At 47.1% G+C, this 26247-nt stretch overlaps 1 long non-coding RNA gene across 1 annotated transcript in view; it reads right to left on the reverse strand.

The window, feature by feature from the left end:
• Nucleotides 1–26247, reverse strand: part of LOC121043018 (uncharacterized) — a 108428-nt gene that overhangs the window by 19527 nt on the left and 62654 nt on the right. The gene's annotated exons all lie outside the window — the stretch shown is intronic.

Below are 26247 nucleotides of genomic sequence, written 5' to 3' on the forward strand. Positions count from 1 at the left end.
TCAGCCACTTTGGACGTGGTTTTTGTGGCTTGATTTTCTCATCCATAAATGGGGACAGGATAGTACAGCACTCATCCTTCAGAAGTGTTGGGAGGATTAAGTAAGGCCACGCATGGGGAGCACTTAGCGGTATGTTTGGAAGACAGTCATGCTTAAGACCTGTCTTCTGAATGAGTGAATGAGTCCCCACTCTGGGCCAGGCACAGTCTTTGGAATCCCTTGGTAATGACAAGGGCTGGGGGAATACATGGACTGAAATGCAGAGCATGGGACCCCGTCTGGGGCCAGCAGCCACCCCTCTCTCTGGTGCCCGCTCATTCATGCATCCTGGCTCAACGTGAGATGGCTTCCTTAGCTCCCTTCTCTCCTGCACCCCCCTCCTCTCTGCCGTCATTTGTGACCCCCACCTATGCGATCCTCACCTGTGTCAGTTGGGAATGCTTTTAGTGGCAAAAAAAAGACAACTCAAGTAACAAGAGTTTAACCACGTAAGGGTATCTTTGTCTCACATGAAAGTCTGCTGTCACGGCAGCCATTAACAATGAGCCTCTGCCATCTCCCTGTTCACATCCTTATGGGCACATGAAGGCTGCAGTCTCTCCAGGCCTGTGTCTATATCTCAGGCAGAAAGAAGAGGGAAAGGTGCAGGAGCAGATGCTCGTGAGTCTCTTTTGGAGAGTGCCACCTTAGGACTTCTACTCACATCTCATTAGATGGTGGCCATTGCCATCTACAAGGGAGTCTGGAAAGAGAGGCCAAAAGGAAGGAGTTGGGGATGACGCTAGGGCTGCCCTCACGTGGTGTATGCAACACTAGCCATCCTTCAGCTCTTAACATAACTACCACTGGTCCCATGACAACTCTCTTGACAACTGCCATGTTCACTGCTACCCTGTCCCACGAAAGGCCACAGCACTGTTCCCTACTGTTAAGCCTTTAACACTAGCACTGACAATGTCATTCTTGAGCACATCACTTCACAGGTTACAATGTACTTTCTACCTTGACCTCCTTTTTGACTGTATCAACCATCCAGGGGCATGCATCCTTTCTGAAGAGGACACTGACCCAACCTAATACAGCAAATGGCAATTTGGAGCCAGAAGCAAGAATTTCTAGTCCTAGTTCAGGGATATTTTGAAGTCACTTGGAATAGGACTCCAGTGTTTGGTTGGACACTTATTAGCTGTATTAACCTGGCAACTTCCTGGAACTCTCTGAACCTCAGTTTTATTATCTGTAAAGTGGGGATAAAAACACATGCCACTGTGGGTTGTTGTAGGCATTAAGTGATAAAACATAAGCAAAATGCAATCCTTGACTTATACCAAGCCATCAAAACATGGTAACTATTATTAATCTTACTGGTTGTGTGACCTGAGGCAAGATGAGTAAACTCTTTGGGACTCAGTGTGTGCGATCTCTGAAATAGACAGTTAAGGATTATATAACGAACTATGTACGAACATCCCAGCACACACATTTGTTAATAATAAATATCAGTTACCTGTGAGCTGAATGAACAATTATTCACGGATTCTTGATGAATCTAAATTCTACGTGTTACATCAAGGCCATGAAATCTGGAATATTCTCACTGGTAAAATACTGATTATGACGGTGACCCCGTTGAATAGGTACCAGGTGCCAGGTGCCACATGCAGCATTGTCATGACCCCCATCTGCAAACGATGGAGCTGACGGTGTGTGTATTTAAAAGCCTGGGTGGCTCAGTCAGTTGAGCATCTGACTTCGGCTCAGGTCATGATCTCGCGGTGGGTGAGTTTGAGCCCCGTGTCAGGCGCTGTGCTGATGGCTCAGAGTCTGGAGCCTGCTTTGGATTCTGTGTCTCCTTTCTTCTCTCCCATGCCCTGCTTGTGCTCTGTCTCTCTCTGTCTCTCAAAAATAAATAAATAAATGTAAAAAAAAATTTTTTTTAAGCCTTGTCCAGCTCACTCAGCTTGGGCTGGACTCCAGTTTTGTCTAACTGCTTAGTTCACTCTCCCTAGGCAACCGCACTGCCTTTCAATGATGAGGGGAGGGCAGATGCAAGATTTCAGCCTTGATGCCGTGAACAAGTGAGCAGAAACAGAAACAGGGCATGGAAAAGAAGGAAATGAGGTGGAGCCTCAAAGTCCAGAAACTAAGTACTACCTAATCCAGCTTCATCTGGTTGACCATGACAGACTCAAATCCAAGATCTAAGTGCTTTGTTCGGTTCACCTACAATGCCATGGACACAACGGGACTGGAAGTCAGGCCCAAAGTACCCAGGACAGGCCTGTTTCTACCAAACCCTTCAGAAATAAAGCCACACCAGCAGCCAATTCCCTGAATGTATCTGTTCAGCTTTGTTCGAGACGAGATACGTAGCCATTTGTTCGGATTTTGTAGCTGGGACCCCAGAATTGGATGAGCAGTTAGGAACGGGATTGCTAGCGTCTGCTCATTCATCACTACTTTTTAAGTACCTACTATGTGCCAACCATGCTGGAAAGCACTGGAATGCCTTAGTGAAAGAAAGGGACCTATTTCTTGTCGTGGAGCTTTCTCCAGCACAGAAAGAGACTAACCACAGACAAGGAGGCACAAATTAACAAGTCACTACAGATGGGACAGTACATTAGGAAGGAAGCCCATGTTACAGTGTGAGAGATGGGCCATCCACATGGTGAAGTTCTACGAGGTGCCCCCCCCACCCCCCACCCCGAGGAGGCAACTTTTAGCAGAGAGCCAGGGAGGAGAAGAAACAAGCTTGGCCTCCTGCCTCTGTCTCTCTCCCAACACCCACACAGTGTGGGAAGACTGCCTGTGGGGCCAGGGCTGTGGCTGGGTGGGCCCTCAGGGATCCAGGTAATCTAGAAGCTTCCTGAGTGACAAGAGCCTGGAATGACACATTTTCTTTTATTTTCACACACTAAGCTGCTCTGTAATTGAACGGATACACACATGCCACTCACCAACTGATAGGGTGGATGCCGGCTGTCAAGAAGGCAGGCAGATGGGTTAGCTCTTTGGCAGGAAGCCCCTGCTTCCTGGTGGGCTTTCGGGGAGACCAGGCAGGGATATCCCGGTGCACACAGCTCCTCATACCAACCTCCCTCATAGCCCTGACCCTAAGATTCTCTGCAATTTACTTCTACATCTGGGTCCCTGGATGGAGGGAGTTTCTCATGTGTGGGGTCATTGCTAATTCATTCAACGAGCGTGCACTGCGTAGTTTCTGTGATCACCATTACCACCTTCTGCATCTTTCCAATAAATACATCGTCCCAAGAAATCCTCATTACAGTAGCAATCAAAGGAGAAACTTCTACAACCATTATTTCCTTTGAGTCTTAACAGTAAGGCAGTGATGTAGGCATTTGCCAATTAGTCCTACTTTGCAGAGACGCAAAGGACGTGCAGACCTTGCTATATGGTGAGTAATGGCAGAGCCGACATCGTCTGACTCCAAGTCAGGTGCTCTAAGGCCTATAGAAGACCACCTGATCCTCCGTATAATGCACGTCTTTGTAGGTACTGGGGACATCATGTCTGGTGGCACTTACTGGTGGTAACAGTGGCATTGGCAGCAGTAGCTTTAGACTCAACGCACTCCAGCAGGCCCTGGGGAGAACTTATATATAACAGGAAAAAGTCATTGACCTATAAGTAACCCCCCCCCCATCCCCATTCAGGACTTCTTCTTCCTTCCTCCCTGTGGAATAATATAAAGAGCATGATCCTCATTCGCGCAGACTTGATTTGACCCCTGGCTGCCTCACTCATAAAGTGTACCCTTGGGCAAGGCTCTTGACCTCTCTGAGCTTTCTTCCCCTCAACTTTGTGCAGAGGGTATTTGGAATATTGTGGGGGCTTAGTAAATTCAAGTCACCGTCCTTTCTCTTCATCTCCACTAATTCATTCAGCACCGACTGGCCGAGTGCCTACATGAAGACAGACACTGCACCAAACATCGTTAATTAGACAAAGTTGCATTTTACTGCCCAGGACCTATACTCCCGTGGAAACAAGGGACTGTATAAATTTTGCTGTAACCCAAGTATAATCGGTATCACAGGTGGTCCAGGCCCTGTATAAAGGCACAGCCAGAGAAGCCCAGTCCAGCCACGAACGCCATCTTCCAAAGTGATTCCAAAGATTTCTCGTGTTTTCTGAGGAATTTTGGCAAGGATCCAGTTGTAATCCACACCAGGCTTGCCCAGATCTTCTTCCTTGAACCTGTTCATTCAGATTCTGTACCTGCTCCAGAATCTCTCCCATGCTCCTCTCTCCGCAACCTCTTTTCTTTTTTTAATGTTTATTTATTTATTTTGAAGGGGGGGGGGGGAGAGAAAGAGAGACAGAGACAGAGACAGAGATTGAGAATGAACCCCAATCAGGTTCCATGCTCATTGTAGAGCCTTATGCAAGGCTTGATCCCACGACCATGAGATCATGACCCAAGCCAAAAATCAAGTCAGATGCTTAGCCAACTGAGCCACCCAGGCGCGCCCCTTTCCCCAGCGTCTTCTATAAGCTTCCAGGCCATGAGCTTTTCCTTTTCCCTCGTCTCTTTGTCCCATGCTCTTTAGTATAGAAATCGGCTTAGCCTCTTTGGCTAAAATCTCTCTCCCAGCCTCTCATCTCTCATGTTGGGATTTTCTTTATCTCCTCTTCTTACTTGACATTAACAATTCCTCATAACTAATCTGGCGAGTACCTGCCTTTAATTGAGAAAAACAGCGAGTAGTGGGGTGAGGATGAGGAACCCTTGCATTAGTGAGTCCTGCCACTGTGACAATGCAAGTACAAGGTACGTGCTGATAATTGCTTCTAACAGTTAATTACTCCCCAGAATGTCTATGTCCCCTTTGGCCAGGCTGCCCTTCAAAACTCATAAAGCTCCTGCAAAATAAGTGTGGTGTACTGAGCCATGTCCCTTTACCTCCTCTTTCTTTCCAGAGCCTAATTAACCCATCCAAACCACAGAAGACTGTTCGTTGTGGCTGTGGGTGGGCTTCTTCTCTCTCTGCCACCGGACACGGACCAGGAAGCATGTGGCTTCATTTTCAAAAGGATGCTGCCCTGGAGGCAAAATTTTGAAAGGCAGGCAGAAAATCATAATGAAGTAAGTGGAAACTGATCACCTCATGCCCGGGCTCACATTTCCTCTTAACTTCCTGCCCAGAAATTTGCTTATTTTTCCAAGTCACAGCAGTTACTGATAATAGCAGTTAACTGTAAAGGTTTTGGGTGATCTCACTTTCGTCTTGATAAATGTGCGTTTTCCATATTTTTGGCACTAAGCACGTGAATTTTAAAAAAACATAAATAAAACCGGGAAAAAATATTTGTGAAAAAGAAGCAACTTTTATTCACCACTTTAAATTTGGAAGCACATCTGAGGCACGGCAGCGTTGGCTGTTGCTGACTTCATCATGGCTGGTTACAGTGAACTGACATCACTGTTGACTTTGGAGCATATTCTAGGGTCCAGAAAGGAGAGGGAGTCTCCACCAAGTAATTCCCTGGAATTAAAGTTGACCACAAGCAATGGTTTCCTGTGGAGCTAAAGTCTGGAAAGAACTCATTCATCTTATAGTCAAATTAGATCAGAGGGTGAAAGGCGGGCCCAGCACAGCGTCCTCACAGGATCTGTGTGCCCATGAGCGTGAGGAGTAACTGAGCCAATGCCTGTCCTGAAGGAACGAGAACTTATAAATATATACATTTGGTTCTAGGACAAAGGATGTGTTGGAGAGGAGCAGTGACCGGAGCGCAGTTGGGGTCTGTCACCAAGACGGTTGGTGCACCTCTGGCCCTATGTCTTCCGGCCCGAGTTAAGGGTAGGGGGCTGTTGCCCCAGGACGCTGAGACATCAGAAGCTCAAAGCAGTTGTGCTTTCGGGTCAGGGGTTGGGGGGCACAACACTGGTGGTGGTGGGGGGGTCTCTGTACTCCAGCAGAGGGCACTGAGCAGCTTTGTTGTGGTCCTTGGAGGTATCTAAGCTGCCAGCTGGAGAGGGCATAGCCATTGGCAGGTTTCGGCCATGGGGTCCCAGGCATTGGGAAGCCAAGACCACAGCAGGAAAGGCAACCGCGAGCCCTATGCTCATGAGCCTGCGGCTCCTTCTGCCCCTCACCCAACCCCCAGAAATGAATGAAAATTCTGTTCTGGGATCAGGCCAAAAAGTGATTACTGACACTCTCTTTCCACTCTCCAGCTGGACAAACCTCAGGTCAAACTCAGGTTAAAAGGGTAAACATGCTTTCTCCACTAGAGAGATTAGGGGTCATCTATTGTCTCTGCGTAGACCCCTGTTTCCCCAGGAAAATTGATCCTCCCTGCCCAGTTTGGCTGCCAGTGCCCAGCTCCTGCCTTTCTCGGCAGAGGGGAAAGAACAAAATCCAGGTGCTGGGCAAAACCACATCCCTTGAACCAGTGAGAGGCCCAGCAAAGCTCGCAAAACAATGTGAAGATGCTGGGAAAGAAAGGGGCTTCATGTTTGGGGGGATCCTGGGCTATAACAATCGGGGTGTGGGAGGTCCAGAAGGCATTGTTTCTGCTACCACTGCAGACAGCCCATCTGAGACTGAGGCGAACTCACTAACACACAAGGAAATGGCAAAATGCTGTTGGAAACATGGTGCCCAATGACGTCATTGCAGTCTCTAGATCTGGATAGGCCTCTAGCAGATTTCTCTGTTGGTTTTTCTTTTACTCTAAGCCTCTGTTTCCTCCGTCTCTCCTTCCCTTCTTTCCTTCCTTCCTAATTTACCTTTAGCTGAATTCCTCTGAAAGACCTCTGTGAACTGGGGAATGTGTGCTTGGCAGCAACAGGCCATGTGCTAGAGGGCTCCCGGGGTCAGGCAGGGTGCACGGTTTGAGACGTTGTCTGATGCAGCCAGGAAGCTGGCAGCCCTCTTACGCAGGAGTAACAGAGCAGTCTGTGAGAATTGTTAGAGTGGGTATCTTAAACCTTATACCTCGAACTTTCAAAGGCTGGCATTTAGGGGACTTCAGAGAAAACGTCGGAACATTGGGAAGTATTCCCTTCCTCTCTCGGCCTTCACTGTTTGCACTGTGGTCAAGGGACATCCTTCCGTCCAAACCAATCCTGTAAAAGGAAGGGAGGGGTAGGCCTCTCTTCAGAAGCCAGGAAGGGCATGACGGGCGCACAGAGATTTTTTTCTGAAGCAGAGGGGTGGAGGGCAGATCACCTCTGTCTCTCCGTGCATGCCAGCCACCCAGGTGGAAGCTATGTAACTGAGGCCTGCTAGAATGGGCAGAGATCTGAGACCCATTAATAAGCAACGAAAATGTCAAGGGTGTATCCAGATGTATGGCCTCTGACTCAAGAAGCCCTTGTCTTTGGTTACCAGCCAGTGTTGTTTCCAGAAATGGCACCGACCAACAGATGACCAAGATCTTTGGGGAGTTGTATGCAGGAGGAGGTTCAGTCCCGGCGATTGAGGGTCTGGTTGCACAACTCCCAGGTGTGTGAAGCAACAGGAAGTAGTCTGCTCGGTCACTGCAGGCCTGGGAGGGGAATCCTCCCCAGGGCCTGACTCAGATGTGGTGGAGGAGAACAGTGGACAAAAGAAAGCCTTTCAGAGATCAGAACTGGACAGATCAGCCAGGTTGACCGATCAGGAAACTCCCTGAACTGACAAAACAATTGATTCTCAGGACACCTGTCCAACAGGATGGCTGTGTGGACATAGGCACTGCCCCTCCTCTTTTCTACCAAAGCAGGGAGAACCCTGCTTATTTTTTTCCCGTCTCCCCTCCACGACCGTGTCCTGGGTATGTCAGGATTAGTTACATTATTATAATTCCACACATTGATAGACCATGAAAAATACACCCGAGTCCTACTAGTTCCAACTAGGAGGTGCTGGATCAGAACAGGTGGATTTGGAAGCAGCTGTGGTGACTGAAAGTGTTTGGGGGTTGTCTGTCTTTGGGAGGAAGTGGGTATATTTCTGTTTGTATATAGGATAGTGTTCTCTTTTTTTGAGAAGAAGATGCTTCTCAAACATATATGAAGGAGGGTACAGGTGTGTTGAGGGCAGCCAAGGTGGAATGGAGTGGCCATGGCACTTCTGTCTTCTAGAAGTGTATGGTTCCCTCTGTGTGTTTACACACCTCCTATGTGTTTACACTGTGGTTTCTGGTCACAGAGCCCCACCCTCTTTCAGTTACAGGTTTCCGTTACCTGCTCCTGGGTAACTGATGATCACACAACGTAGTGGCTTCAAACGCTTACTACATCTCCTATCACAGGGGTTGGCTGGACTCAGCTTGACCCTGTTGCTGCTTCGTGTGGGTCATGTGGCTGCACTCACTCCCCTGTGAGCCCATCAGGGGCTGGCGGGTGCGAGACAGCTCTGAGAACACGAGCCTTTTAAAACCTAATCCTGAAAGTCACACAGGGTCACTTCCGTGGCATTCTTATGGTCAAAATGAATCACAATGCCCACTCAGATTTAAGGGGAAAGCACATGGGGTCCCCCTCTCGAAGGGGGACAAGAATGGGAGAATCTTTCGTAGACCTCTTTGCTGTTAATTTGCTACATTTCACCCCCGGGCTCTAAGTGTTCATGTCTCTCCTGTGTGCAAAATACTCTTGGGGTCTCCCGCGACCCCCAGGTCTCACCCAGTCATGGCATGGGCTGAGGCTCCAGGTCCCAAGCCTCAGCCTCCAATGACCCCAGTGCAGGTTAGGCTTAGGTGTGATCCCTGAGTGAAATCCCTCAGCTGCAATTCCTATCGATCCACAAGATGTGGCACTAAAAATGACTCCTTTGTCCTTTGGGCCACGCAGTTAGAGAGTCATAATGTCACGCCTATTGTTCAGTCAGGTGGCCATGGACACACAGCTGGGAGATGGCGACCACGATTGAATTCAGTTCTCCCTGATTCTAAAGGCCAAGCTCTTTCAGCTAAGGAGTGTCACAGAAGGCAAGGTGCTAGGGAGGCTAATATGAATTGCAATATTGAAGTAGAATCGTAGTGTTTAAAAAGTACTGGAAAATGTCAAATTTTCTCCTGCTCTCACTCCATAGTAGGCACCTGGCATTCTCTCTTCAAAGCAGGATGAAATTTTATGGCTTGGGATGATCAGATAGCTTTTTTCTATATGGTTTCAAATCTTGTTTCTTTGCTAGTATGGTTGCCCCACTAATTTCTTTGTAGGACCACTGCTCTTTCCAGAACCTTTCCTCCAGAGTGAATTCCCCATGTGTCTAAAATTTGTCTAAGTTGGACTTTTAGTGAGGTAACTTGGAAAGCTGAACTCATCAATTGAATTGTAAATTTGGGGATCTCAATGATAAGATAAGTGCTCTGAATGAGTTAGCATTCCAGACTCTGATCCTGCCCCAGGTAAGCAGGCTGCCTGCTGGTAAGGGGGAAGCTGTCATTGGAGTCAAGCTAGGATGCTTAGTCACAATCTGTTTTATAAAACCGTCATAAAATTTCTTCCTCTCAGTTGAGCTAGGACAGGAAGGTTACCTAAATTCCATGCCTACCCATCTAACCCTACCCAGATTAAGAAATAGAATCCCTGGAATCCTACAGACTCTTCTTAGACCAGGTGCTAAGACACCCTCACTTCTCCCTTTGAGGTAAGCAAGATCCTCACTTTTAACACTGCAAATTAGCTATGCTGGTTTATGTTTAAAAATTGTTGCATGAAAGTAATCATAGTGTGTCTATGTTTCTTACCTAAATAACACAATTGTGAGCATCATCTATGCGGTTGCCTATAGCAATGGTTCGCTCGTTCCCATCAATATTTTGTTTCTCATTGTCTGGACATTATTGATCCATTTTTCTAATGGACATATTGTTATTGGAGGTCAAGAAGTCCCATGATCCATCATCTGCAATCTGGAGGACCGGAAAGCCAGTGGTATAATTCAGTCTCAATCTGAAGGTCTGAGAATCAGGGAAACCAATGGCCTAAGTCCCCACCTGAGTGTCAAAGCCTGAGAATTGGAGTGGGGTTTTCTCCACTGTAGAATTACTTCCTCTCTCCCTTCTTCACACTGTGCCTTTTGGAAACAAAAGTCTGCACCTCCTCGAGGATAGAGGAGCTACAAAAACTATTTGGAATTCTTTCTTAGAGATTTGACTCTTCTCCCCTGTTTCTTTATTCAATCATTCATTTACATTGGTATGGACTCATGGATATTTAATTTACACCTTGGGCTATTTCTTTTGTTCCAGCTTTGGCCAATGTTCTCCTTGGCTCTCCTGTCCCTTTGACAGGGCCCATGGCCCATTCCTTTTTATTTATTTATTTATTTATTTATTTTAAAGCACATCCTTGCTCTCTGGCACTATAATATGCCCCAGGCTTTCCCCTACCACCCAGCCCTAGAATCAGTCATTTCTCCTAGAAGCCTTGGTTTCTTTTATCAGAGAACGGTATTAGAGACCAAAATCTGGATTCTGAGTGTATTTGTTGCTCCTGGACCATGTCAGGGGCAGAAGTAGGAAACCAAGTATGAAACCAAGTATTAAAACCGAGTATACATGAATACACACATATCTGCAGCCACATCTACGTCTAGCAGTAGTATCCATACGAAGCTAAAGATGAATTCTGATCGATGTCTCAGACCCTAATTCAATACCACCTGGTTCATTCTAGTCTTCTCGCTTACTTGTTACCTCCTACTCCAAAGTGAGAAACCTGGTTTCTGCCATCTGTCATCCATTGACTCATTTGTTTGATTTCAGTAGACCTTTACAGTGGGTTTCAGAATTATTAGGCCCGTGCCCCATGGGAAACAACTGTGTCAGCTAAAGGACAATGCTCGCACACAGTTCCTTTTGCAGTTAGCCTAACGGTTTCTATTTGGTCCTGAGGTTTCACAGGTCAGCACCTCTCTTCCCCCACCGTCCTCAGAGAGGCTATGTCACACATTAGTAACAAGAGTTAGATTCTTTGGCCATTGTCTGCATTCTACCTTGAGATCTCCCACCTTCATACTTTTTTTAACATTTGACATTTAACATTTTAAATCCATTAAGATTTTCTCTTTGTGCTATAAAGTTCTACGGATCTTGACAACTGGCTAGTGCCCTGTAGCTACCACACAAAATAGTTCCATAGCCCTAAAAGACCTTCTGTGCTTCACTTAGTCAACCCTCCCCATCACAAAACCCCTGGCCACTATTGATCTGTTGTCCGTCTATATAGCTTTGCCTTTTCAAAATGTTATATAAGTGAAAGCATTTCTCAGACTGGCTTCTTTCCTTTACCAATATGCACTTAAGCTTCGTGCATGTTGTTGTTTCGGATGATTAAATGGCTTTCAATATTGTGGCTGTGGCATGGCCTGTTTGTCCATTCACCTATCAAAGGACTTACTGGTTCTTTCCAATTCTCATCAATTGTGAATAAAACTGCTGTAAATATTTATGTACAGGTTTTGTGTAGGTGTGTGTAAGTTTTCAGATAGGCTGGGTAAATACCTAGAAGCACAATGGCTGGATTGTATGCTGAGAGGATGTTCAGTTTTCCAAGAGACAACCTATCCCGCAAACTGCACCATTTTGCATTCCCACCAACAATGAAAGACAGCTTCCCTTGCTCCCTGTCCTCATCAGAACTCATTTTTGTTTGTTGTTCTCTTTTTTATTTTTAGCCACTCTAATAGATCTGTAGTGGGATCTCGTGGTTTTAATTTGCATTTGTATAATGACAAATGATGTGGAGCATCCTTTCCTATGATGGTTTGCCATCTTCATATCTTCTTTAGTGATGTATCTTTTCATATCTTTCCCCCATTTTTGGAATGAGTTGTTTGTTTCTTTATTGCGTTCTAAGACTTGCTTGCATATTCTGTGTAAGTGACTCAACTTTCTCTCCCAGTATGTGGCTTCTCTCTCTTTGTTCCTTTAAGAGGATCTTTCACAGAGCAAAAGTTTTCAATTTTGATAAAGTCCAACTTCTCAATTTTTCCTTCTTACTAAAGTTAAAATTTTAATTTTACAGTAATTTTTGGTGTGGTATCTAAAAACTCTTCACTAAACCCAAGGCCGTGCAAATTTTCTCCGTGACTTCTTCTAGAAGTTTTATAATTTTGTATTTTACATTCAGGTCCATGACCCATTTTGAGTTCATTAGAAGCTTTCTTTTTTTTAAGCTTTTACATGTAGACCTCAAAACCTCATGGAATTGGTTTTTATTTAGGGGACAGAATAGGGGTCAAAATTCATTTTTTTTTTGCATATGAATTTCAGTTGACATAGCACTATTTATTGAAAAGACCATCCATTACCTACTCTGCATTGTCACTTGTGTCATAAATGAAGTGTCCTTATTTGACTGGGTCTGTTCCTGGACTCTGTTCTGGCCTATTGATATATGTGTCTGCCCTTGCACCGATGCCACACTGTCTTAATTAATATGGCTTATAAGAAACATTTTACTGGGTAGTATAAATCATCCAACTTGGTCCTTCTTCTTTAAGATCTTTGCTATTTTTTGGCTTGTTGCATTTCCATGTATACTGGAGAGTCAGCTTAAAGTTTCCATAAAGGAATTTGGAGTTCTGATTAGAGTAGCATGAAATCTATGGATCAGCTCTGGATAATACAATAATGGCTTACCAATAATGTGAACATGATACATCTCTACATTCATGTGGGCCCTTTTTAGTTCACCTCAATAATGTTTTACAGCTTTGTGTTACAGACATCTTGCCCATTTTTAGATTTGTTTCTATATAACTGAGGTTTTTCAGTTATGTATGTACATATGTATACATTTAGTTTTTGATTGCTCATGTGGTATGGAGAAATACAATTGACTATTTAAAAACATTGATTGGTAGCTAGTGATTAATTATAATAGTTTTCTGCATTCTTTATTTGGATAGTGGGCTGAATATCTTGTTTGTCTCTCTACACATAAGCTATTGCTCCCCATACTGATCTCTGCCTTAATGGATTACATATCAAGGGACCTAATGCCCTTCGGCCTTCTACTGAGTCTGGCCAATGGATCCCAAGGAACAAGGTTCTGAGGGAGGGAAGAGAGATCAGCAGGGTGTTTATTCCTCTGGTTCCATCCTTGTGAGATTGTTTTTTGCCGTCTCTGAGCAGAAGGTCATGGAACCATTCAAAACAGCTGATTCTATAGGGATCACTCTTCCAGTTTTCTGAGACCCTCCTATCCCCTTGTTCCCTAGAGCTTAGAGGTGATAAAAACCCTAATGCTGCTGGCCCTGGGTCCTTCACTGTTCCTTGTGTTCCACTACATTTTGCCTATGATTTTAAAATAGTCTTCTTCTTTTTTTTTTTTTTTAATATTTTTTTCAACGTTTATTTATTTTTGGGACAGAGAGAGACAGAGCATGAACAGGGGAGGGGCAGAGAGAGAGAGGGAGACACAGAATCGGAAACAGGCTCCAGGCTCTGAGCCATCAGCCCAGAGCCCGACGCGGGGCTCGAACTCACGGACCGCGAGATCGTGACCTGGCTGAAGTCAGACGCTTAACCGACTGCGCCACCCAGGCGCCCCTTAAAATAGTCTTCTTACAGATAAACTATACTTGAATTATCCTAGCTTCCATGTGCTGTTTCTTTTGGATTCTGACTGAAACAGGTGCAGGGACTCCTACAACAACAAAGTCCGTAATTTCAGGAATGGGAAGCCAAAACTCTGTAAGCAGGTCCTTAGGACAGTCAGACTGCGTCATTTCTACTTTTTCTCATTGCTTCCCACTTCCTCTATTCTGGCAATGAAAGAAATAGCACCAACCAAACATTGGTTTCTGATTCAGAGCATAAACCACATAAGCAAGATGGCTGCCCTCCTTACAAGATGTTGTCTTCAGGCTGACTCCAAGGGAGAGCCATCAGTAGGCCTCTTCCCTTCTTTAGAAGGCCATGTGCTTGCTTTTGGGCAATGGGGTTCATTATAAAGCAATGAATCCCATAAGCATCTCTCCACTGTCCTGCTTCATTGCAGTGGTAACTGTTTCCTGGTAAGAGATACCAGAGCAACGTATAAGGCATTCAGAAAGTCCATAAACAGAGTAAGTATCAGAGAGTGGGGAGGCAAATTCAAATCCAGAATAGGCATCAATTCCAGTGAGGACTAATCCATTTCTCACCAAAATGAATGAAATTCATTTTAATCAGTCTGTCTCCAGCTTGATTGTCTGATCATTCCAAAGAATGGTACCACAGCAGCCCCAGGCTTTGTTGTTGCTTCTGCACTGAGCGGTGGAAGGAACTGGGTCAACCCAGGTGAGTGGAAGTCATTCTTTTGAGAATGACTTCTATCCGTGCTACCGGGGACATCTGTCCATAAGCCCTTTTAACAAGCATAGATATTGCTGAGAAAGGAATATTATCCATCAAAAACCCTAGCCACCTGATTACTGAGAACCACTTCTACACAAAGTTGTACTGGTGAATCATTTCAAGGGACACAACTCAAGTTGTTGCAAACAAGACACAGACTTTATTCATGGATGCAAAAAACAAAAAAAAAACAACTTTGCTGGGAGGTCTGAGGCAGCTACATAATGGAAGGGGCTGTTGAAGATCCAGGCATCAGAACGTATCCAGAATATGGGAACTACAGGATCTGTGGTGGTATTTAAGGTGACTATATAACTTGTCATCTCAACCAAGGCACTTTGGGGGGTGAAAAAGGCTGCTAACAATAACTGTGTTGGACAATAGGCACCTACCACCGTGTGTCATCTTACAGGGCTGGTCTCTTTGGATGTTCCAGTTAGGAAGCCTCGCTCCAACTGGTTCTCACCGTTAGCCTCTCCACTTCAATTTCATTTTTTAATGTTTATTTGTTTTTGAGAGAGAGAGAGAGAGGCAGAGAGAGAGAGAGAGAGAGAGAGGGAGACAGAGAATCTGAAGCAGGTTCTGAGCTGTCAGCGAAAAGCCAACAGAGGGCTCAAATCCTCGAACTGTGAGATCATGACCTAAGCCCAAGTTGGATGCTCAACCGACTGAACCACCCTGGTGCCCCTCTCCACTTAAATTTCAAATTCTAGGCAGAAAGAGACAAATTGCAGAACTTGGGTCACACGTCACACCTTGGACAGGGGAAGGTAGGAAGACGTGATTGATGGTCTCACTAAGCCTGAATTCAAAAGCTGAGAATTACCGCCGTGGCTATGCCAAAAAAAAGTAAAAACAAACAAGCAACCCCCCCCCACCCCGCGAAATCTCTTACCAGATTTAAAAAAATTACTAGGCAGACAAAATAATAAATGTGTACTCCCCTGAAGGAAGCATATAAAAAATAGTTGACATATTTTCCTATAGACAATAGCATGTTGGAAAATTCTGCCATGCGGTGCAATGAAAAGAAAGTGGTAGTCTAGGGCCAGGGGGCCTGCGATGAGGCCCAGACTCCACCCATTCTCAGCTGATGTGACCTTGTGCAAGACGCTAGGACCACCCTGAGACCCTGTTGTTTCAATTCTAACACGGAAATCAAGAAGCCTGGCCCAAGTGGTACCGTTCTGAAGGGTAACAATGTATGAAAATGCCTAACGAGGCCTGGAGGACTGCAGATTCTCAATGATTCATAGTTCCACCACCCATGCCTTATTCTTTTCTCAAGAAGGTGTTGACTTTCTCGCAACGGAAATGGAGCAGTTCCATTTTTGGAGATGGACGAAACTGGGTTTGATTCCTGATGCTGTCACTCATAACCATGACCTTGGGCAAGTTTCGTCACTTCTCCAAGCTTCAACGTCCTCAAAAGGGAAAGCAACAGCCACTCCAGGGTGTTTGATGAGGCTTGCATGAGATGAGAGCTTTCAAAGTGGCTGGTGCCCTCTTCAGCACCAGTAGGTGCTCAAAAACACAGGAGAACTGCCATGTTCATTTCTGGCTCTTCAGAGCTGCTCAGGACTTCTGAGATAAACAGAAACCCCCGCAGCAAAATAAAATGTTCTCAAACCACAGAGCAAATAAGCAATTTGTCAGTAAGTCCATTAGGTAAGAAGGCATGAATAATTTCCAGGGTATCCTCAAAGGTAGACCAGCAGTCTCTGGTGGTTCTGGAAGAGTCTGTGAAAATTGACTTACAAGAAGGAGCCTGCATCTGAACAGAGAAATTCTCCCTTTCCTTGGATGAAACTCAGGAACCCACTCGATTTGCTTTCTTGCTCCTGTTCTCCTGCAGTTGACAATGTTGGCTGGGGAACAAAAGTGAACTTGAAAGGTTCAAGGCGGATGTGAAGGTCACTTCCGTACCTGTGGCTGTGTGTTTGACTCCAGGCGATCACTGCTTACCGCTAACCTCAGCGTTCTCATCTGTAAGAGAAAACGGGACTTTGGAGCACTGGCCAGTACCACGCATGGGTACCATCGCCTCCTCCAGCCAACCCCTGGTGTATCACGAACGCATCCGCTCTGAATCCATGTGAGATCACAAAGGAAGCCTCCTTTACAGCAGCAAAGTAACAGCTAACGCCATTTGTGTGCTTGCTGTGTGCTTTATACACTTCCACTCGTTCACACCTCGCTGCAACGGAACTCGGAGGTGCTTTTATTATCTCCATCTTACAGATGGGGATGCACCGGGGCCGAGTGATTCCTGAGGCAGGAACAGATGTGAGAGGGCTTCTCAATTTTTCGTCTTGACCGGGAACAGAGAGGAGGAAATTCCTGCCAATGCTTGTACCCTCTCAGGGAAGGGCTAGAAAGATGCTCCTGTCCCCGCTGCCTTCTCTAGTGCCAAAGTATGCTCGTCCACTGGGAAGGAGGCTGTTGGAATCCGTTGGACAGAGGGACACCCATCAGTGAGAAACTAGTTTGGAAACACGGGGACAGAGGCCCAGCTGGTGCATATGCCCTGTGTCCCTCTGCCAACCTGTTCTCAGGCTCTGGGCACAGCCTGGCGGCACCAGCACCCTGGCCAGGTTCTCCTCCGTCCTGCCATGTTCCCACTCTAGTCGTCTGCTAGGAAGCAGTGAGAGTGGGGGCGGGGAGACCATATAAGGCTTTAATGTGGATGATCCCATCTAGTTTTTGCTGGTGAATGCTATCCAAGCAGGAAGAGCGGGTGCCTGCCTAACCGTTGATAAAACTGATACCTCATCTGCAACTGACCAGGGACACTGGGCATATCCTCACTCTCGGCCCAGAGAGAGGGCCAGGGACTCAACCCTGAACCCCTTAAGCTCTGAGATCACTTTAGAGATGATGCCACCATCTGAATTTCTCCTTGAGAACTACGATGTCAGGAGGTTCCGGTTCTCTCTGCATTTTCTTCCCTCTCTTGGCCCATCTCCTCTGCCTCTTTGTGTCTTGGTTGGTCACTGTCTCTTCAGTACGTGCCCCACCAGCTCCACTCAGTTCTCTTTCTGGTGCAAAATGTGCGAAGATGCCTCCTCTCATCCCACAGTCTACACAGCTGCCAGGAGTGATGACCGAAAGAGGGGTTTGGGGGTCCCTGCTCCAATAATGCCATCAGATTTAATGCGCTCTCAGAACAGAGCTTTTTGACACGCATTAGTTTGTCTTATTTGCATAACCCTCCGGGATAGTTTTTGTCTCTTCCTATTTTTTATTTTTATTTTTTTTTTAACGTTTATTTATTTTTGAGACAGAGCATGAACGGGGGAGGGTCAGAGAGAGAGGGAGACTCAGAATCTGAAACAGGCTCCAGGCTCTGAACAGTCAGCACAGAGCCCGACGTGGGGCTCGAACTCACATACCGCGAGATCGTGACCTGAGCCGAAGTCGGACGCTCAACCGACTGCGCCCCCCAGGCGCCCCATCTTCCTATTTTACAAATGGAGAGACTGAGGGTCGAGGAGGTAAGCCCTGCTCAGATTCAAAGCCACAGAGCCAGGTTTTTAGGTTGGGTTTTCAACTCTGAAATGCATGAAGGGAAGAAAGAGGAACTTTCCCGACCATTGGAGGGGATCCCAGACCTGTATAGTCAGCACTATGGACGGGAAAACCCAGGGATCTAGGTGGCAGGAGACATGGGATCTCATCCGGGCTCAGCAGCCAGATGGGTGGCCTTCAGCAGGTCACTGGGCCCTCCCAGCCTCAGGCTCAGCCAGTCCCTATTTGTGTAAAATGCTACCACAGGACACACATGGCAGGAAACTGCTCTGTGCCGACAGAGGTAGGCGCTGATGTCACTGGTGTTACTGTTCTTGTTCCCGCCCTATTCCTGCTGCTCTTTTAACAATGATGTCTTGACCACGACCTCTCTGTCCTCACTCCCTCCACCCAGCCTGGTGTCACCGTCTCAGGGGTCTGAAGCAGAGCAGGATGGAGACAGGGGAGGGAGCAGGATGCAAAGGTCCCTGGGGTGTATGGCCAGAGCCCCTTTCCTGGCCGGTACAGGGTTTTGGGTGGAGATAGTTGCCTGGGGGTCTTGAGGCAGGAAGCAGGTGGGCTAGAGATCAGGGCACTGACCACGCAAGACTGCTGCTGCCCGGGCAGGGTTCCTGTGGGCATGGTGAGGGCCTGGCAGAGCTCAGGGAAGAAGGAGGGACCCCAGGCATCCGGGTGTTACCCTAGGAATCCTAGCGACCAGGACCCCACCTCTCTTGGTCCCCAAGGGCTCTGAGCTGGGGAGGCTGAGCCCTCAGAAGCCAGAGGGTCAGGGCGTAGAACTGAGACAGGCACACAGTGACACGGCCGACCAGGAGCACTGCCCACTCAGCGCCTCAGCTGTCCTGTCTGCCTACAGTTAGAAAACACACAGAGCTGGGGCACCTGGGTGGCTCAGTCGGGTGAGCCTCCGACTTCGGCTCAGGTCATGATCTCACGGTCCATGAGTTCGAGCCCAGCGTCGGGCTGTGTGCTGACAGCTCAGGGCCTGGAGCCTGCTTCGGATTCTGAGTCTCCCTCTCTCTCTGCCCCTCCCCCATTCATGCTCTGTCTCTGTCTCAAAAATAAACGTTAAAAAAAATTTAATAAAAAGAAAACACACAGAGCTAATGAAGGCCACTGCAAGGCTTTGCTCTGGCGGGCCCCCCCCCCAACTCCCTGCCCAACTTCACGGTACTGGGTTTAGCCCATTGGTCTGGATAACTCTGGGCCCTGAGTGACCTTCAAGCCAGACTCATAGCTTTTCATTTTGGGTCAAATTACAAGGGGGTGTCACTTAGGAACTGCTCCCAAGTTCCCCTGGAAAGATTTGACTTCCAACACGGGGAAGGCAGCATGATGAACCTTCCATGCTAGAAAAAACCAAGCAAGAAATGCAGGCCCCTCACAGGGAGGATGAGAGCCGCATTTGCAAGCATTCCGAGGCCACTCTGCCAGCTCACAGGATGCTAAATCCTCCAAAGAGACATGCTGAGAATCTTCTTCTTATTTTCCAGATGGATCTTTCCAGAGGAGTCGCACGTAATCGAGTTGTTCCCCCCAGTGCCCACCCCCTCCAGAGGACTGCCCTAGCTCTTTTATCTTGGCTTAAAGGGCAAATCGTGAACCCCGGGAATTTCTGTGGCATTCTTTCTCCATACTTTGTGCACTATTCTCCACCTGGCCGCTCTTCCTGGGCCCAGCCACAGGGGAATCCTCTCTACCCAGGGGACTTGCTGGAGCCTTCCATGACTCTGCATCACCCACGCTTATTTACTGAGCGTCTCGGGTATCCCATGCTGCATTCTAGGTCAGGGAAGAGAGAACAGGACACGTCTCTTACGTTCTACCAGAGAAACAGATGACCACCTAACCAGGGAGTATATAAACAACGCCAGTGATAAACGCGTCTAGAATGGTTAATGCCACATAAAGAAACGGAGAGAGAGCGAGGCCGCCGTTTTAAGGCTTGTCGATAAGGAATGTATCTCTGAAGAGAGGACGCTTGAGCAGACACCTGAATTAAAGAAGCCATAAAAATATCTGGGGAAGGAGAGGGGACCCGGGCTGATGTGACAGTGAGACCGTTGGTGCGCAGGACCAAGAAATGCCCTACTCTTACACAGAGGGCACTCAGGCAGAGGAGACACACACGAAGGAAGTAATCCCATAACACCTGTCACACGCAGTCACCCAAACAAGAAATAATAATAATGCAGTGTGACACGTGTGATAAGCCATTCCGGGTGTGCGAGATCAATTCTCCCAACTATCCAGCTGCAGTTCCTTGAGCCTCGTCTCTGCTCCATATCTGGTAGGCTTTGCGGGGATCGAATTGTGGTGGTCGTTCAACAGAACACGTCCCGCTCCTGGCTCCTCATCAGATCTGGAGTGCTTCCATAACACGCTCATGCCCCGCTTTGCCACATCCCTGCTGACTCGGACTCTCTGGGGACAGGTCCTGGCATTTTCATTTGCAGCGGGTGGGTCTGCCACGACGTCACCCATCTGCAGCCCCAACCGATGCTTCCACGTTTTTGTCTCGTGTCCTTGTGCGTGAACATCTCTAATGACAGGGGAGCTCACTCCTCTATCCCAGCGCACCCCCCGGGGATTCCTGTCCATTCTGAGTAGCGCCAGTCACTAGAAATCAGTCCTTTTTGCTGAGCAGAAATCCAACTGCTCACTAGTTTCAATCAAAGGTGTAGATATGGTCGATGCCAGTGGCCCTTAGAGATGTGAATTGCACTGCCTGGAGTTTTAAGTTTTGAATGTCATTATTCACAGTGGAAATAGATTTTATTTATCTGGCCTCTCGAAATATCAGATCTGTAAGCAGAAGGCTGGTTTCCAAAAGGGCAAGATGGCAGGAGGTGGGCAGCTGCCATCTGACTTTAGCTGGGGCACGAGTGACCACCACGTCACTGTCCCCGCAAGCCCTGTGTCACCGCCACCCGGTCCACGTTTTCGTCACTCGCCCAACCTCTCTGGATGGTGAGTTTGAGACCTCTCTTTCCTGGCTCTGCTTCTGGAAAAGTCAAGGACGCTCCATCTGATGCCCCGCCCGCCCAGATTTGAGGGCCACCCCATCTGGCGCGTCCCCAAGCCCAGCACCCCCAAAGCTTCAGCAGCCCGCAGGCTCAGTTCCCACACTCTCCCATCCTGGCTTCTCCTCTGCATTCTTCAGTTGGTTAAAATCTCCCCAAAAGCCAGAGGCATTTAAAATTCGCCTCTTGGGTGGCCAAGATAGCCAGCCGATTTGCATTGGATTTTCAGGCTCCTTTCCTCCTAGAAAATCCTGGGTTTGCACCTGGTCAGACTTCTCCCCACCCTTCTCCCGGCCACTCTTGTGTCATTTCACTCGGTGTACCTTTGACTTTTTAATTTTACCCCCCTTTCATTTACCCGATGCCTGCTCAATTCTCCCACGTATCATTCATGATTTTGTTCAGAGATTATTGCACACCTATGAAATAAATCTCAGATCTCAGTAGCTGCCAGTTCAGGTTCAGATAATAATGGCCTCCTTGATCTTCTGCAAATGGTTTCGCACTTCATTAAGAATCTTAGTAAACATTCCCAACACACACACACACACACACACACACACACACACACACACACATATGCTTGCCCACACGCTAATATGCAGCAGGAGGTTACCTGATTTATTCCTATGACTTTCTGACAGGTAGAAAATTGTCTTTGTGGGGAAGGAATACTTCCATAAGTGCTTTGATAAACAGAATAAAGGTAGGTCCAGATCCCAGCCCAGATTCCCACCGTGCAGTGACCTGGGATTAGCTGCTAACAAAGTTACCTAGGAATTGGACGTCGTTTTGCATAACAGGTGGTGAAAAATTTGAATTTCTTTCTTGAAAATCAAGGAGGAAAGAAAAAGGAGGCAGCTGGTGACCGTACAGGCATATTGAACAACAAACCTTCACAGTGTGGTGGAATGTGGGTGGTTTGTGGGTTTTATAGATTCACAGAACTGAGAAATAGAAAGGAAATTTGCGATTCTAGCCTCACAGATGTCTGAACCCTCTCCACTCCCTCTCTGTGTGCCTGAACATCCTTGGACAGCCGTGACAGAGGAAATACCCTCCTTGGACTGAGGCAGACTTCTCCCACAGCTCTATCCGTTTACCCAGAGCCCACCCTGGTCGCACCTAGAGCACATCGCGCTTCCCACACAGTCTTTGAGATTCCTTAAACGGGACACAGCCTCAGACTCATTTTCTTAGTGCTAATGGCTTCGCTTTCAATGTCCCTCCAACACCGTGCGTTTTATCCCTCTCAGCATAAAACTCCTTACGTGTGTCTTCCCACACAGGTGTTGCACTTGGACCTGAGTGCAGTGTTCTGCACCTGTGGCCCTCCTGGTGTCCCACTGACTCCTTACGTGCAGTAACTTTGCCCTGGGGTTCTGGGGTTCTGATTGCGACAAGAAGCCTAGTTTCTGGAACGAATATCAGGAGAGATCATCAGATTCAAAACAGGCTCAGCCAAAGCCTAAGTGTCCTCTCCTGATCTCTTTTCCTAATGGAAGTATTCAGTGAAGCCGACATCTCTTCAGCGTGTACTTTGCTGGCTCACACAGTTCAGTTGTTTTGTATATTAAAAGATTAATCGAGTGTCCTCTAAACACACACCTCTGCTTAGCCTGCGACAAGCAGTCCTGAATGGAGGAAAAAGAAGAGGGACGAGCAAAAGGGAAGTGGAAAACAGATTTTCTTTTTTAAGAAAATTAAATCGTTACTTGGTTTCGGTGATTTTCTTTGTTCTAGAGATGCGACATAGTGGCGTTCTGATTGTAATGGAGTTGTGAGCGAGTGCCTACTGTATGCAGATACCATACAGGCATTCTCTCATTTAATCTTTATAGCAACTCCATGGAACGAGGGGGCAGAGGCTCCGGGGCAGGGACGTGACTTCCAGAGATGAACCGTCCAGATGTGCCGCTTCTGTATCTTGCCAAGGTGTAGGCAGCAGGGAGAAAATCCTCCCTCACTTGTCTGAGCTACTTTTTGTCACGTCAGGAGAGAGCTTCTCCTCAGTACCCTGGGTTCCCCTGTAGTGTGTTAGTTATTATTATATAAGGCATTGTGGGAGATTAAGAGATGAAACAATGGACACAGCATGGTTCTTAGAACATAGTATATGCTTGATAAATATCCCAAGGAGCATGGAGTTCACTGGGATAGGCAGAGCTACACTCTTAATGATCATATAGGATGACGTCAAGTAGAGATGTTCATTTATTCAATAAGTGTTTGTCAGAAACGTAATATATACTCCAGCCAGAAATAAAGGAGTAGAAGGGAGAGGAATCTTCCAGTGTAGAGTCCTTGATATTTTCTTAGCAGCTTGGCCCCACCCTTTCCTAGACAGGAAAGAGGAGACCTAAAGCAGGCTAGTAACTTACTCATGGTAACTGGTCACCGGAAGAGACTGAGGTCGAACCTGTATTTGCTCAATTCGCCCAAATGCTCGATGCTACTCCTGCATCACTTAGCTTCTCAGGGGTGGTTCCAAATCTCTGGCACTTGATCTGGAAGCTTCAGAGCTTGGGAAGTGAGGGTAGGAGTGCGGGAGGGTGAGCGGGGGAGAGAGGGGTCGGGGCAGGTGCTGCTTGGACTTAAGGGCAGGGATCTATGCCAGACCCAAGGGAAGCTGCTTCACAGGCATTGAGAAGTCATAGTGTCTAGTGTCTCTCAGGGCTCAGCTCAGCCACCCTCTCCTCACCTGAGACCCCATTGCTGGACTCCCTATTCTGCATTCACAAACAGTCTTTGGTCTCCTGAGCCAGAGAAAGCATGAGGACCTAGGGAAGAGAAAACTCCCTTTGGGAACTAATGGAATCCTGGTAACGGAGCCCAGTTTTGAGATCAGTGCTTATGAAAGGCCTAAATCACATCCCAACAGTCCAGGCCAGAGGGAGAGGTACTGACCTGAGGGTCTGGACTGCACCTGCGTGGCCCCCTGTCCTTCTGTCCCTGAGTTCTGTGTTCACCTGTGTCAAGGGAGGCAGCGCAGGGTTGTACCAAGAATGGGGAGTTTAGAATCAGGTGCGGAGGCTCTCCACCGATCTGTCGCATGGCGCGTGGCTTTTGGGTTGCAAGTGTTACAAACAGAAAGCCTTCACCTAGCTGAGAGAAAGAGGGAGGCTGCTGGGACATCACTGGAGAAACGAGCCTCAGAGAAAACCAGGGGTGTGAGCGCTGACAGGTCTTTCCCCTTTGTCTTCTGTCCCTGGCCTGTGTTGCCTATGATTCTTCTGTAGATTTGATCCTGCCAGCAACTGTGGATTCCTTAGTCTAGAATCTCACGGCTCTTGGATCGGCCACAAGAAGGGTACCAGCTTGCTTCCCATGGAATCAATTCAAAACCTTGGGATGAATCTCATTGGTTCAACGCAGGTCACATGCTCACCCCTGGACCAATGAACCGTAGCCAGTGGGCGGGATTATCGTTGGCATTGGCAGCGGGGAGTGGAAGGGGAGGGAGGAACCATCTCCTCCAAAGGATTATGAAGCTCCCCGTACAGGGAGGGGGCGGGTCAGAGAAAAAACGGATTCCAGATCGCTTGCTACATACCTTAGGGAATTCTACTGAGCCTCCGTTTGCTCATCCATAAAGTTGGAACAATAGCAGCCATCTTGCAGGTTTATTTTAAAGATGAGGTACAGTGACTGTTGGGTATCTGGCACCTACCACATACACAGTACGTCTTGATTATTTATACATTAAACAACTTGTATCGTTCATACATTTTTATTGTCTCTCCCATGACCCGAAGTAACAGTAAAGCTCTTGTTAAGAATATGGGAGAGTGAACGGGGCTCCCGGGTGGCTCAGCCGGTTAAGCATCCGACTTCAGCTCAGGTCATGATCTCGCGTGTCCTGAGTTGAACCCTGCGCCGCGCTCTGTGCTGACAGCTCAGAGCCTGGAGCTGCTTCATATTCTGTGTCTCCCTCTCTTTCCGCTCCTTCCCCGCTCATGCTCTTTCTCTCTCCTTCTCAAAAGTAAAGAAACGTTAAAACATTTTTATAAAAACCAGAATATGTGCAAGTGAAAACATGAGAACAAATCTCTCATAGCTCCCATCTGTGTTCAGGTAATGCCTGCACGATTACCTGAAATATCTAGCCTGCTCGTCCCAGGGTGTGGCACTCAGCGGTATGTTTTCACAAGCTCTTGTGGAAGAGGATAGAGCTTGCACGTGGTCCGTGACTACGGTGAGTCAGGCATGCCTACTGAGAGGAGGAGGAAGTCCTCAGACCCGCATTTTCATGTGTTACTTTGCAGACAAAAAAGAGCCTTAATGGAGGAGAAGGAAATACAGAGCAGATCGCGTGGTCACTGTCCAGTGTTTGAGGTTGAGGTGGCCCCATGGACTCACCCCTGAGCTCGAGGGACCAAGACCTTTGGATTAAATTCAAGGGGGGATTCTTAGGAGGGAATTTCATGGAAGGACTGATCCTCCGGCTTCTTTTAGAAATGCAGCGAGGCCTCGGTGAGTTAGAACGCCATAGTCCTGTCTCTCCGAGCACCTTGGAAGCTGCAGTTCTAGAAGCATCGAAGGCAGCTGTCTTGGGCCAGCCTTTCGGGTGAGCACGTGGAGCCTAGAAGCAGGGCTCGTGAAGTTAGCGCCGTTGGCAAGGCGTCAGGGAGGGGGGAAAGCGAGCAGAGAGAGAATGTCCCTTTGGAGCTTCCATCCAGACTCCAGGGTGAACAGGTGTATGACCTTCTCTGAGGACAGTCAGAAGTAACCCGTGAGACTTCTTAACCAGGTGGGGACAGCAGCCCTTGACTTTGACATCCCACGGTTACGTACTCAGGTGAGGTGTAGGAGAATTCATTATAAACTCTAGGTAAGCCTCCACTTTACGTCTGCATGCTATAGTATCAGAGAGAGGCACTAGGGGCTCTATTCAGTCCCCGATTATTTACTTTTTGGACGGCTTCCAGGTGTTCACTATAATAAATCCTGTGGTAATGACCAGTGACCTACTAAGCCTTTTGTTGAGTCATGTTAATTTTTAAATGCAGTATAAATGAGGAAAATAGGCTTTTTGTGCCCCCAAAGAAGAAAAGAATGGGTCATTATGCAATAAGTGATCATTGTACAAACTGGTGAATAAAGTAATTACAGTGGATCAAGATGTATAATGTCTTTAAATTTCCTATATTGTGTTTTGATGTCATAATGCATAAAAAGTAATAAATATAACAGTGCCTGTACATATGCACATATAATTACATACATATTTATAAGTAATATATATATATGCATATGATGGCTATTCTATATGGAATTATAAACGACGATGCCAGAAGAGTAATTCTTTGGATCCTGGGCTATTATTTTTTTTTTTCAACGTTTATTTATTTTTGGGACAGAGAGAGACAGAGCATGAACGGGG

The sequence above is a fragment of the Herpailurus yagouaroundi genome, unplaced genomic scaffold (assembly GCF_014898765.1).
Source record: "Herpailurus yagouaroundi ecotype Mexico unplaced genomic scaffold, PumYag 186, whole genome shotgun sequence".
In the NCBI taxonomy this organism is placed as follows: Eukaryota; Metazoa; Chordata; class Mammalia; order Carnivora; family Felidae; genus Herpailurus; species Herpailurus yagouaroundi.